This window comes from Crocuta crocuta, unplaced genomic scaffold (assembly GCF_008692635.1).
Source record: "Crocuta crocuta isolate KB4526 unplaced genomic scaffold, BGI_CrCroc_1.0 scaffold113, whole genome shotgun sequence".
NCBI classification, from domain to species: Eukaryota; Metazoa; Chordata; class Mammalia; order Carnivora; family Hyaenidae; genus Crocuta; species Crocuta crocuta.
This window is the reverse complement of record NW_027530368.1, coordinates 16,645,589-16,659,647: the sequence shown is the minus strand read 5'-3', so window position 1 is coordinate 16,659,647 and position 14,059 is coordinate 16,645,589.

Sequence of the window (14,059 nt, the reverse complement as noted above, 5' to 3'; positions counted from 1 at the left end):
GTTGATTCGCATTGTAAGTTCTCCTATGGAAAATATTCCCGTGGCAAGATGTTCAGTTTCTAGCTTATGATACGAACCTATAAAAACAACATCAGAACCACTCCCAGACCACAGAAAAACATAACAAATAGAATTTTGTAGCATGCAGGTGATTATATATATTGCTATAAAGAAGAAAGTAATATATATGAAGCTATATATCCTATTCATTTTAAAATTAAGCAATTTAGGGGTGCTTGGATGGCTCAGTCAGTTAAGAGCCTGACTTCGACTTATGATCTCGCAGCTCCTGAGTTCGAATGCCACATCGGGCTCTGTGCTGACAGCTCAGAGCACGGAGCCTGCTTCAGATTCTGTGTTTTCCCTTCTTTCTGACCCTCCCCCCACCTGCACTCTCTGTGTGTCTCTCTTTTTCTCTCTCTCTCAAAAATAAATAAACATTAAAAAAAGAAAATCTATTAAAATTAAGTAATTTATAGCAAAGAAGGAACAAATCAATTAGTACTAATGCTTTAAAAATACTACAATCTATTTTTTTCTATCAGCATTTGAAATTAAATACTCATAGCATACTGACACTTTATATGCACATGTTAACTTATTTTGTCACTTCTGACAAGATTTCAATCCTGAGTGAAAGATTTCAATCCTGAGTGAAAGATCAATGGCATCCAGCAGGGATAGTCTTTAATTATCATTTCTTTCACAGTCTAAAGGGACTGTTCTGACTAGAGAAGCAACTAACATTTTATTTTGACAGTTATTTGAATTATAATAAAGAATAGAATGCTCTTACACAATACATTTACGGTTTTGGAGACGCAATCTGTTGAGAAATGCATTTTGTGTAGCTTCAGTCGAATTCAGCAGGGCCTCTGCAAAGGAGGGAAAAAAAGGGAGTTATTAGAAGATATACAAGCCTTTTCATTTTTAAAGTGGTGCTTTTGGTCTTTGATCATACTGTATCACAGTTACATCACACATGCTTCACGTACCAGTCATCTTACCTGGAATGAGCCACTTCTTTTTTCACTGCTAAGTCAAGCCTTCTTCATTTTCAATTCCCCCTCCAAAGTTGTGCAAACAGTAAATGATAATTTTATTATTATTATTTCTGGTGTGTGTATACGTGTGTGTGTGTTGTAAGCGACTATTGTGGAGCCTCTTGTGTCTCTCTCCTACTTTAGGACCAACTCTGAAATTTTTCTTGAAAGTCTCTAGAAGATCACATGGATGACCCCATGATGAAAAACCCCATTACCACTTCTCAAACTTCTTATTTAATGTACCAAAGCCCTGTGGGGTTTAGGATTAAATGAGGTAGGCTTTGGCACTCCCATTGTATGTACATGGATTCCTCTGTTATGCAAAAGTTGCTTGTGTTAAATCCAGATTCCTTATAAGGGTTTACTCTTTCCCCTTCCCCTCTCAATAATTACTACCATGGAATTGGAGTGGATCGGGGCTGGGCAGGTGGAAAAAAGTGAGTAAAAGATACCACACTATGCTTAGGATTTGCTTAATGTGTGTCAAGCTTGCCTTTTTCCCTTAGAAATGACATTCTTTTTTTTTTTTTTTAAGATTATTTATTTATTTTGAGAGAGAGAGCGAGAGAGAGAGAGAGCATATGAGCAGGGGAGGTTCAGAGAGAGGGAGAGAGAGAGAATCCCAAACAGCTCTGCACTGGCAGCACCCAGCCCATCACAGGGCTCAAACTCAAGAACCAGGAGATCGTGACCTGAGCTGAAACCAAGAGTCAGATGCTTAACAAACTAAGCCAACCAGGCACCCCTCAAAATGACATCCTTAAACTGAGGCTGTAGGCCCTGCCTGGGTCTGAACACATTGCAGTGGATATCCGGGCCTTTACCAAATTTGTATAACATTTTGTGAATTTATCATGGGGCTTTTCAAAATCCCCCAAAAGTGAATTATCATAGCAAGTTAGCTTTCTGTCGTCTATGTCTAGAGTGCTCATCCCTCCAGTTTCGCGAACATGCTGGGAAATATATGAATTGGGTAAGTTTTGGTTCAAACTGGAGCAATTCTCCACTTCTACCCCCAACACCTTATTAGGACACAGGACTCGGTAGGTGGCTAGTTGGAACAGGAGGTGATATCTGATGATGTTCAGGAGTATTGCTCTGGAGATGCGCAGAAGTGGACGCAAGTCCTCCCCTGTCACTTTCTGGCTGACTAGCCTTTGGCAAGTCACATAACATATCTAAGCCTGAATTATGAAATGATGTAAACACATATGTATCTCATAGGGTGATTGTGAAAAACGTGGGGGGGAAAAAGTACGTGCTTCAGAATAAAAACAGCCACTTAAAAATATATTGATGGAAGATTGCCTGAATGACCCCCTTATATCTCTTCCCTGACTTCCCTGACTTTTACTTATCCTCGATAATGCTCAAAAGACTGAGAGGAAATAACAGCTAAAAACTGGATCCAGATACAAAATGTCCCCTGTACCTACACATCTTTCCAGTCCTCCCACACAAAGCAGAAGATACTAAGAACTTAGCACTAGATATTGAGAAATACATACTTAAGCTTTCTGTGCCTTTACCAAACTCAGATCCCCCTAGATTGGGTTCCTCTTTCATTTTACCAGTTTGTATGTGTAAAAGATTATTAGTAATAGCTTGTAAACACATTTAGGACAAGCAGTTTTGTTCTTCTTTTTTGCTACCAAGCACATTATCTTATAGTGAGATTTGAAAAACATGTACTGAGTTCTGATATTGCAGCAGGCACAGTATTAAATGCTGATAAGTATGAATAAATGTTAGTATATTTCTAGAAAAGTGAATGAAATCATGTTGGTGGTTAATAGCCACTGTCTTTTAAAGACAGGATTTTCTGTAAATGTCAGCATTATTGGGAGCCAGGTGTCTCCATGTTTAAGAAAATTGGAAAGGGACGATGCTTTCCAGCTGGATGGTCCTGGCTTCAATATTCAGCTGTTTAACAGGGTAACTATTAAAAACCCTGTGCCAATGCCAGTGGCAGGTGCCTCTCCCTACCCGCAGATTTCCACTGCACCCTCAGTTCTGAGGAAACATGATTGCACATAGTTGGCTTACAGCACAATGACTAGTCTTGTCTTTAAGGAAGAAAATTCTTTTCCAGTTGGAATAGAATGGGAGCCTTTCTTCCACCTGACTGATGCCACCAGCATGGTATGGATAGTTGGATCCTCTAAGTTGGCTCCCTTCTTGCCATCAACCTCTCTCTTAGTCTGTGTCTTTGTCTTCCCCAGATCCTCACAGATGTCTCTACGGACAAACCCCCATATGGGCTCCATCTCAGGTGGAATTCCTGACTGAGGGAGGAAATGCATCAGTCCTATCCCACGTGGGACCAGCCTTAACTGCTTGAGTCACGTGACTCTGTAGCAGTCAGATGCAGAGTTTCATAACACAGGGGCGTGCCTTTGAACTTATCCCATAGGATCACACGTGTATTTAGATTTTCCACCTTTGTCAGCATATCTCCTTCTAGAACTGAGAGCTATCACTGAGGATTGGGTTCTAGTTTAATAGTTTGTCCCAGCTAGTTTTCATTGTAATACGTAGAAATCTTGGTCATGTTGGATTGGATTTGGCCTTGGAATATAAAGCGGATTAAACTTCAGTATTTTATTTATTTGGGAGATTGGAGAATAAGGCTTTGTTATTTTGCTCCTATTTTAGTAAGTTGACCTATTATATATGATTTGATTCTGTTGGAAGAGATTCACTAGACTTTGATTAGGTAACGTATAATAGTTCGTGGTTCAGTTGAATTCAAAGAACTAGATGGGGGCTTTTGGTACAGACGGTCAGAAGAGTTTTCTACTTTTGTTCTCCAGCCTTACCTACATCACAGATACATGACAACACACTGTAAGGATGTTTCACATTCCTGAGCAGGCAGGCCTGGTCCTATGCAGTTGTAAAGTCACGGATGGCACAGCTATGCCTTGAAAAATCAGTCTTAGAGTAAAAAGAAATTGACATCTTTTATATGGAGGAGTTGCCTTCCTTTCAAAGAGCAGGCACCTGGTATTCTTCATGAATTTTTGCTTTTTGGGTTAAACATTACAAGAGGTAAGACCTCTTCATGTTCTTTGGAGAACTCCACTAGTACCTGCGTTGCTAGTATAAATCGAAAGACTGAACCCCCCAGAGACACAATAAAAAGTATAAATGTGGCAAGTGGCCACAGGGGCCTCAGACTATCTATCACTCTCTGGGAAGCCGCAGATTGAGGGAAGCACAGCAGAGCAGGGCAGAAGTGGAGCCACAGTGTCTGCTGTCTCCTTCTTGGCAGCAGATGAGGCATCAATGATCTGAGGGATGCTAGGGACTTGGAGTACAGAAGTTTCCAGGCCCTGTTGCTCTGACACCCAAGCTTAAAAGGTGGGGAAAGCAGAACTCTTTGTCTAGGCCTTCCAGCTTGGATTATGGTATGTCTAGAGAGCCTCAGGGATTTCCTAGTGGAATGTCAAGGCTCTCAGTATGAGAAATGAATAGAACTGAGAGCACACCAAAGCGTTTTTGGTCGTGAAGTTGCTAATTTTATTCTGGTTCTTCTGGAAACCCACTTGTAAGAAGCAGCATGAAAGGCTGTTGTCAGAGATCAGTGGTTCTTAAACGTTCATGTGTAGAAGAATCATGTGAGTGGTTTTTCAAAATGGGCCTCACATCAGAAATTCTGATTTGGTAGCTCTAGTTCATGAGTCACAAATATGTATTCTGAATAAACACCCTGAGTAATTCTGATCTGACAGTTTAGACAGTTTGGAAAACACTGGGAAAACAAAATCTAAATGCTTATGACTTCAGTGCCCTCATTTCCCAGTTTAGGGAGACATTCTGGAAAACAGACTTTTTTTTAAGGTACAGATAATGGAGGACACAATTCTGAGATTATCCCAAGAAGACCACCTACCTGTAAACTGTTTTCTGACTACCAAAACAAGCACCTGGGGGTGGCTCTGTTGGTAATGTCAGAGACACAGGACAGAGGAGTGCTATTATAGCATGTTGTGTATTTTCTGGTGCTGATCTATCTTCCCAAGGACTCTCCATCACTAGATATGGGAGAGTGGCCTGAACCGGAGTCAGGGGACTTCAAATACATATGAGACCCTTGGCTGACTCAGTCAGTAGAGCGTGCAACTTTTGATCTCAGGGTCATGAGATCAAGTCCCATGTTGGGTATAGAGATTAATAAAACAAATATATGCAAAATTGAGCAAGTCAGTTCACTTTTCTGAATCCTAGTTTCTTCATATGTAAAATTAGAAGGTTGGTCCAGATAATTTTTGGATTCTTTAAAATCCTGTGTTGTGTTTGTGTGCGAGTATATCTTCTTTTAATAAGTTTTTCTGAGTATCTCAAAGAAAGTGAGGTTAGTAATATTCCTACATCATTGCCATGTCATTGTTGTCATCATCATCATTTTCTTCCCCAGAGAAGAAGTTGTAGAATGCTTGTGAGGTCAAGAAAGTGAGCTCTCAGTTGCTAAGGTATCAAAATCTTTATCTGTTTCAAATTTAGCAAATCTCCCTCACCTGTTGGACATTTTCTTCCCATATTCCCATTTGGTAGCATATATTTTATTTCTCTTCTAGATTTGGTTACCATAATGCTATGTGTTCAGAAGGTAGCAGAATATAGTCGGAGACAGGATAGCATAATTGCTAAACATGCAGACTTTTGGGCCAGAAAGACCAGACCAGATACAGATTCCTGTTTCCGAAATTTACTGGCTATTTAAATGACTAAAATACTCTAAGGTTAATTGCTTCATTTATAAATTTGTATAATGATGGGTAACTATTTGGTGAGCTGTTGTGAGACTTGGATGAGATAGGGCTTATGAAAAATTTTGTGCAATGCTTGACATACAGCAAGAGCTCAGTAAGTACTAGTTTTTTTGTTTATGCCAGAGGTTCTCAACTCTGGTTGTACAGTAGAATCACTTGGGGTGTGTTTATTACATTGCAATATTTGTGTTCCATCGAAGACTAATTAAATCAGTAGTTCTGAGGTTGGAGTCAGGGCATAGGTATATTTTGATAGCTTCCCAGGTGATTCTGTGTGTGTGTGTGTGTGTGTGTGTGTGTGCCAGTGGTATTTGCCAAGTGTCATATAGAAATCAGAGACGAGAGAATTCTTTTGGCCTCTCATGTATATATGACTGTTAGACATGATCAACACAGCTGATACAGATCTCCCCAGAGACACAGCAGAGAGGCTTTTGGTAATCACTATACTGTCAAGCCTTAACTAGTCCCTGGCTCCTGCCCCAGAGGCCCAGGTCATTATGTAGTAGCAAGAAAACAAGACATGTGTTGAAGAATCCATTTTAGCCTATGGACTCCAATACAGTGTTCTGAATTTTGTGATCTCTGGTTTTGAGGGAGATTTTGCACAATCTGCCTGGTCCGATTGTTATCAAAAGGAACACAGCACAACAACAACAAAATAACCTAGTATATCTGTGAGAGCTATGTAAGGAAGACATTTTCCTGAATGTGAGGGAAGATGGATGTGGGTCACTAGGGGGTTCAGTATTGTGTTTCCCTGGCTGCTGATTCCATGGTCCAACTCGGAGTACAGTACAGGCCCAGTGAAGTTGATTAAATTTGGGGGGACCTTCCCTTGAGTGCAGGCCATGAGGGGCTGTGGTAGGAACCCCTCCCTAAGGAAAGAGAGAAAAAAAGAGGAGAGAAGACTTCAAGGTCATCTAGATATGCGCCCAGGTGCCTACATCCCCCCTGGCCTTGTAAACTGAGACAACTTAATCAGACTGCATGTTTATGGGTGTTACCATATATGGGAGACAAAGAAATAGAAAATGCATTAAAAAAAACTATGCCATGTGATGTGGGCCACTCAGTTCTTTGGGTACGAACCCAACTGAGTGGTGCCGGCATGAATAAAGTTGCTTCCTGGAAAGAAAAGCCTCGGGGTCACGACTTTGGTTGCCCTAGCCTTGGGGAAAGCTCTGTTTCCAGGCTCTGGCCTCTACTCCTGTGACCCTAAAGGATTTTTCAGTTTGAGTCTGTCTGAACAGGTAAGGCAATGCCAGGCTCTCTAGAAGCTTTTAGAGACATATGGCTGTACTTAGCCAGGGCTCACCTCAGGTTCCTGAAGCTCTAACAGGAATTTAATAAATGAAATGACACCTTTTGCTTGGAATGAGCTGAATCAGCACATACTCATTGAGGTAAGACAACTGCATCCATAATGTACTCGGGGCTCTGACTCTCCCTTTCACCACAGGAGGCTCCAAACATTTCTGTCACAGGCTCCAAATGTGTGCATTCTATCCTTACTGGAGGGTGGGATTTGAAGGCTACTGTTGAAATATGGAGTGGAGGGAAATTGAATGCCTGTGGATTCAAGGAGAGCTGAAGGCAGTGTTGGGCAGTGAGAGGACCATCCATGCCTAAGGGGTGGGTGGAGAAAGACTGCAATGGGAAACCATAAAGTTGGTGTCCTACCTTCTTAGCAGCCCTGCCTCTTCTGGTTCCAAAATTAGATAGTGCTAGTTGACCTGAAATACACAAGTAACCCAATCAGCAAGTAACCCTACCAGCATTTTTCGTGGGGATCGATATCAACAGTAAAACCCAGGGGCGCCTGGGTGGCTCAGTCAGTTTAGTGTCCGACTTCAGCTCAGGTCATGATCTACCGGTTCGTGGGTTCGAGCCTCACATTGGGCTCTGTGCTGACAGCTCAGAGCCTGGAGCCTGCTTCAGATTCCGTGTCTCCTTCTCTTTCTAACCCTCACCCACCCACACTCTGTCTATCTCTCAAAATGAAATAAACATTAAAAAAGAAATTTAAAAAAACACCAACAACAGTGAAATCCAGATGTTAATGGTGACAATGTACCACAAGTTGAGGATATGCCTTACAATGAAACGAACATAAAGGTAAAGAGGAGAGTAAGGGAGGAAGAGACCTGAGGATTCCTCTGTGGCTGAACCTGCCCCAACGCTTGGTCTTCCCACTACCGTGACCCATTCGGTTCCCTTTTTAGACCAAGCGAGGTGAATAGTTTCTGACACAGAAAGCCCCAAATACAATCCATTTGACAATTTGATGAGAATTGGCCCGCCACAGGGCAGTAACAATAGAATTTTTTCGTCAGAGTTTCCCTGAATAGGCTGCCTCTCCTAACAGGAATGTCCTTGAGTAGTACAGTTCACAGAACGATTACCTTTGTAGGCAGTTTTCTATGGTCTGCTCCTCACATTTATTCCGCTCTGGGGGATTGAAAGCTCCTCCGTTGCATTCCAGATTTAGACTCAGAACACCTAAATTCAGGTCCTGATAGAGGCCTTGTTTCTACCCACTTTCATTCGTTTCAGCTGAGGCAGCTTCCCAGTTAAGTGTTGTCTTGTAACTGGCCCTTGCATAAAAGGTGAAGGGGGGCACAATCCGGACCAGAGCAGGTAGTACCTTCAATGAGCCCCCAGATCCGTCCTACCTCCTTTTCACAGGAACCCAGTGCTGACATTGTTTGGACCCAGAAGCTAAAATTATCCATCAGGGGATTATTTCTCTGGAGGTAGAAAGGGGTCTTTAGGAAAAGACATACTACAGATGACTGTGATTAAATAGAGCTATGTAGAGCTCATTAGAAGATGAGTACTGAAAATAGGTTTTAAAGGAATTTAGCCCACCCCTCACCAGCAGCCTGGGGTGGGTGTGCACTGTTTCTTAGATTGATTTAGAGAGGCGCCGTTTATAAGAGGCAGCTTTCTAAACAGTCCAGGCTGGGAAGAACCTTAGAGTAAATGTCAGGCTGACAAGTGATTCTAAACCTGGGGTGATTTACCCCCTCAGGGGACATATGCAATATCTGGAGGCTTTTTGGTTATCACAGCTGGGGAGGGGGTTGCTACTGCCGTCAGTGAGTAGAGGATGGAGATGCAACTAAGCATTTTACAGTGCACAGAGCAGTTTCTCAGATTATGTGGCCCTAAATGTTAATAGTGCTGCAGTAGAGAAACTGGGCTAATGCTGTTAGGGATACTTGGGAGACATGGGGAGATCAAGACAGACACCCTTTCCAGAGGGTCAGAGGTAGGATTAATGCCGGACCAACTGAGATTTTGTAGTTAAGGGAAGAAAGTGTTAAAAGGAGTACAGGTTAGGAACACCGGTTCTGTGATAGCAGTGAGGTGTCCGTGTCCATTGGTCTTGTGTGGGAAGGTTGAGCTTACTTAAGGGTCCAGAGTAGATTTTCTTTCATTGTTTTTATTCATGGATAACATGCTAAAGTAATTCACTAAGCTATTTCAATAAAGGAAAATAATTATAAGCACCACTTTTTCATTCTTTTTGTATTCTCAGTGCCTGGCACAGACTAAACTCAATAAGTGCCTGTTCATTGAATAGAAATGAACGAAATGATAGACCCCTTCTGCAAAACATACATATGCATTTTCCATATAAATATAAGAATATTTACATATATGAGTGCATATATATTATTTTGCACACATTGGAGGCATGAAATATGAGTATTTATTAACTGTACATTTATTACCTGAGACCTAGAGTCACTTAAACTTTAAATCTTAGACTTCTCATAAACACACAAAAAGATGATATGATAATATTAATATTGATATTATAAGTTTTCTTTAAACTTAAAAAAATTGAAATATATCCACATGCTGTATATTTACCTTTTTAAAATGCACAATTCAGTTGTTTTCGATATATTGAAGACTTTGTGCAATCATCTTCACTATGTAGTTCAAGTACATTTTCATCTTCCCAAGGAATCCCTGGTCCCGTTAATGGGCCCTGTTTACCACATCCTTTGGCGACTACTAATCTATTTCCTTTCTCTATGGATTGCTCTATTTTGAACATTTCATATAAACATAGTCATACAGTATATGGCCTTTGGTATCTGGCTTGTTTCATTTAGCATAATGTTTTTAAGGTCCATTGATTATAGAATATATCAGCAATTCATTCTTTAAAAAATTTTTTTTTAATTTTTTAATGTTTTATTTATTTTTGAGAGAGAGAGAGACAGTGTGAGCAGGGGAGGGTCAGAGAGAGAGGGAGATACAGAATCAGAAGACAGGCTCCAGGCTCTGAGCTAGCTGTCAGCACAGAGCCCAACGCAGGGCTTGAACCCGCAAACTGTGAGATCATGACCTGAGCTGAAGTCAGACGCTTAGCCGACTGAGCCACACAGGTGCCCCTAAAAAAATATTTTTTAAGTTTATTTATTTTGGGAAAAAGAGAGAGAGCACAAGTAGGGGAGGGTCAGAGACAAGTAGAGACAGAATCCCATGCAGGCTCTGCAACATCAGTGCAGAGCCCGATGCAGGGCCTGAACTCACGAACCTTGAGATCATGACCTGAGCTGAGCTGAGTCAGATGCCCAACCGACTGCGCCACCCAGGTGCCCCCATTCTTTTTTTTTTTTAATGCTTAATAATAGTCCATTGAATATACTACCTTTTGTTTTATCAGTTGGTGGATATTAGGATTATTTTCACCATTTGGCTGTTATGAATAATGCTGTCATGAACATTTGTGTGAGGGCTTTTTGTGTGTACATGTTTTTTATCCTCTTCAGTATCAACTAGGAATGGGATTAATTGGTCACATGATAACCCTAGATTTCCCCGGCCAAGCAACTGCAAACTGTTGTCCAAAGCAACTGTACCTTTTTACATTCTTGCCAACAGCGTATGGAAGTTCCAGTTCCCCCCGATTCCTGGCAATGTTTGTTACTGTCCCACATTTTCATTATAGCCATCCTAGTGAGGATGAAATAGCATCTCATTGTGGTTTTGATTTTTATTTGCCTAGTGACTAATGATAGGCATCTTTTCATGTGCTTGTTGGTCATTTGTATATCTTTTGAAGAAATGACTATTCAAGTCTTTTGTCCATTTCATAATTGGTTTGTTTGTATTTTTGTTGTTGAATTCTTACATGTATTGTGGAGAAATTTATACAAAAAACAAAAGAAAAGTAAAGAATAGTTGACCTATACATTGTGATGTGGGAGTGACTTCAGTTGGATACAAATTAGGAGAGGGGAGATGTGGCCAAGGACACTGTGTAGTATAGTGTTTTCCCACTGGTCAGAGGTCACAAACCATCCTATAGATGGCTGCTCTTTGGGTCAGGAGCTGTGCCTGGTACAAAGAGCTGTGGTATTACAGTCTAAATCACAGAAATCTACATATGAAATTAATTAGCTTATTTGTCTGAAGAGATGTTTAGACTACACTCAGAGTGTAGGTACAGTCCAATAATGATAGTTTTTTGAGTTTTTTATTTTTTTTTGCCATATGAAAAGAATGGTACTCAGAGATATGAAGGATTTTGCTCAGAGTTATATGAGGTTTGGTATTAGAACCAGGCCACCTGACTTCCCAGTTCAGCGTTCATGCTATATTGTCACACAATTTCTACCTCTTTTCAAGAAGATTTGATGAAACAACATTCTAGATCATACAAGGAGGTAATGATAGAAATAAGAAAGTGACTTTTTATATTGTTGGTCTTTGGGACTAACTGATGGAAAGAGAATTTCATCAATGTCACAAACAAAATAGTTATACTTGGACCAAAGGGAAGTGTTTTTAATCTACTAATGGCTCTATGACTGGACTCTCACTGGAACCTAGGTATATCTTCAGGCCACCATTTTGTCCTTAACTCATTGCTAGCCAATCTAGAAACTTCAAGGTCCATCCTTAATCAGCTCTTCTGTTGTCTCAGCTGTAAAGGATGAAGAGGTGAAGCTATCTTCCTCTGTCTTTGGCTGGAAAATCATCAGGGGCTCTGTTCACTAAAAGAGAGCTAGGATTGGTTTGCCTCAAGAATAAGGATTCATAATTTAGAAACCTCATCTCAGGCTTCATGGCCTTCCTTCTTTTAGTCCGCTTAAAAATTAGAGCTCAAGACTTGACTTTTTATCAGATCTGAGAGGACATGTGCTGTAAAAGAAAGGAGCTAAAGTCAGTTCTGCTACCTACTCTCTGGGTATCCTTTGTGATGTTATTTTGTACTTCTGAATCTTTACAACGGGGATAATATTGAGAATATTGTGAGCATTAAACTAGACAATTGTATGTCCTCAACCTAGAAGTATGTTTGATTTCTATGTGTAACACTGTGTTTTTCCTTCTATCCTTGTAAAACATCAGTTTGTAGAAATGAATTCTCTTGCCCATTTTCAAATGCAAAGTAAGGAAGCAGTTTAAGAGTTCACAAACTGCTCGGAATGGAAACATTTTCATTAGATTTGTTCGTTGGTAATGATATGTTGACTCAGTATTGTCCTGATTATCTTGGTGGTTTTTTAGCTGACATCAGAGCTGAGCTAAGACCAGAGAATAATTGGAAGATAAGACCAAGCAGCTTAAATCTACAAAAAAAACCAGGCATCACAGAGAAGTAAGAGAAGTCTCAGGGCTCAGGACCAAATACAACATTCCATTACTCCTTTAGTAATTATTTATTGAGCACTTCCTATGAGCTCAACACTAGGTGGGCTTGGCACTAAAGCTATAGTCACAAACAAGTCATGGTTTGTGGTAGATTTGTTGCTAGATTGACCCCATTTTCCACTCCGCCCTGTATCCACACCTTTTGAAACGGGACCTTGCAGCTGGTTGTTTCTTCCTGAAGCAGAGAATGCTTTCCACCCCTTGAATCTGACATGGCCTTGGGACTGATTTAGGTCAACAGAATGTAGCAAAAGTGACGATATGCTAGTTAGCCCCAAAGTAGGTCTCAAGAGGCTATGAACCTATCCCTTTCTCTCTTGGAATCCTATCTGGGTGTTCTGTGTTGAGGGATGAGAGAGCACACAGGGAGAAACAAAGGACCTCAGCCCATAGCCAGTGAGCTTCCAGAGCAAAGCTGCTGACTGCAACTCCAAAAAAGAGTCAAGCTAAGATCAGAAGAATTATCAGGTGGCTTGTAGAATCATGGACCATCGTTTTAAGCTTCTATGTCTTGATGTGGTTTATTATGCAATGAGAGCAAACTGATCTAGAATTCCTGACCTCAAAAGGCTTTATAGTTACAGAAGCCAAACTTAGGTTTGCAGGGAAAAAACCCCCACATTAAAAAGCCTTAGAAGACGAAATAAAGCCATAATGCTTTCCTGAGTAATGTTCAAGGGACAGACTATTAGGTGTGACCAAAAACAAGGAAGCGTGTACAAATTGAGTAAAGATTTACTCCTTTTGTAGGGACAGGCAAAGAAATGCACTAACAGAAAGAACCATTAGAGTATGTCACATTATTAAATGTTATCTAGTGTGTGTTTGGTCATATTCTTTTTACCAGATGGTACTTACAGGCATAATTTCAGAACTGTGGCCCAGGTCTCGAGCCTAGAAGTTTCATGAAGTGGGTCCTGCTCTCTCTAGTTTAAATTAGGTCTCAAGACCTGGAGACTTTCTTCATGAGCTTGCCTTAAGAGTTGTAAATGCTTCAGCAAGTTCTTTTTTGAAAGAAGATAAAACATTTTAAATTATTCCGTGAGGTAGCATATTTTGATCCTTATGATAGTTCAGCATAAACCCCAAGTTTATTCCAAATATGGCTAAATTTCCTAGTAATATGGCAGATACTGTGGCTTCTCTCTAATTCATGGAACTGGGTCAAGTAGACTTCAGTATCCAAAACCTCTTGTAATACTACAGCCCCACTGTGATAAGCAAAGTTCCGACAATAAGCAAGTGACTGATTGAGGCTTGAGATCTTTATTTTATGGGGATTTTCATTGTTAACAATGTTTTTTGTTGAAGGATTTGGCCAGTATACCAATTTCAAGGTCAAATTTGTCTTTCACCTGAATATGAAATTGTTTTACACTGTCTTCAAATATTAAGAGTGCTACTGCTATTTCTACCACTCTCACACACATACCTGCTCTATAACACTACTAAATGCCTTGCACTGTGCTATTTATATGCAATCCCACTTTCCTTATAAACTTTTGAGGTTGATATAGTATTATTATCTCCATTTTTCAGATGAGGAAATTGAGGTTA